Source organism: Eimeria mitis, genomic scaffold (assembly GCF_000499745.2).
Source record: "Eimeria mitis Houghton genomic scaffold, Emh_scaff314, whole genome shotgun sequence".
Classification (NCBI taxonomy): Eukaryota; Apicomplexa; class Conoidasida; order Eucoccidiorida; family Eimeriidae; genus Eimeria; species Eimeria mitis.
Window position 1 is genome coordinate 11,747 of NW_013571482.1, and position 430 is coordinate 12,176.

The window sequence follows — 430 nt, forward strand, 5'->3', positions numbered from 1 at the left end:
AAGGAGGAGAAGGTTTAGTTGAATATGTAGATATTATATTATTAAAAAAAACAAAAATAAATTATAATGATATATTAACATTTATTTTTATTATTTCAGCTGTACATACAGCTAAAATAAATTTATTTCATCCAGAGAAACACGCAGATTTTCTTTAATTTTTATTTATTTATTTATTTTTTTATTTATTTTTTATTTGTTTATTTAGTTGTTTTGTTTGTTTACTTATTTATTTATTTATTTATTTATTTATTTATTTATTTATTTGTTTATTTGTTTGTTTTTTGTTTTTTTTTATAATAATAAAAATACAGATGATTGCTGTCTGTTGGTATTAATATAAATTATAATAGAATATATATATATATATATAAATATATATAAATATATATATATATATAATATTAATTATATATATAATAATAATATA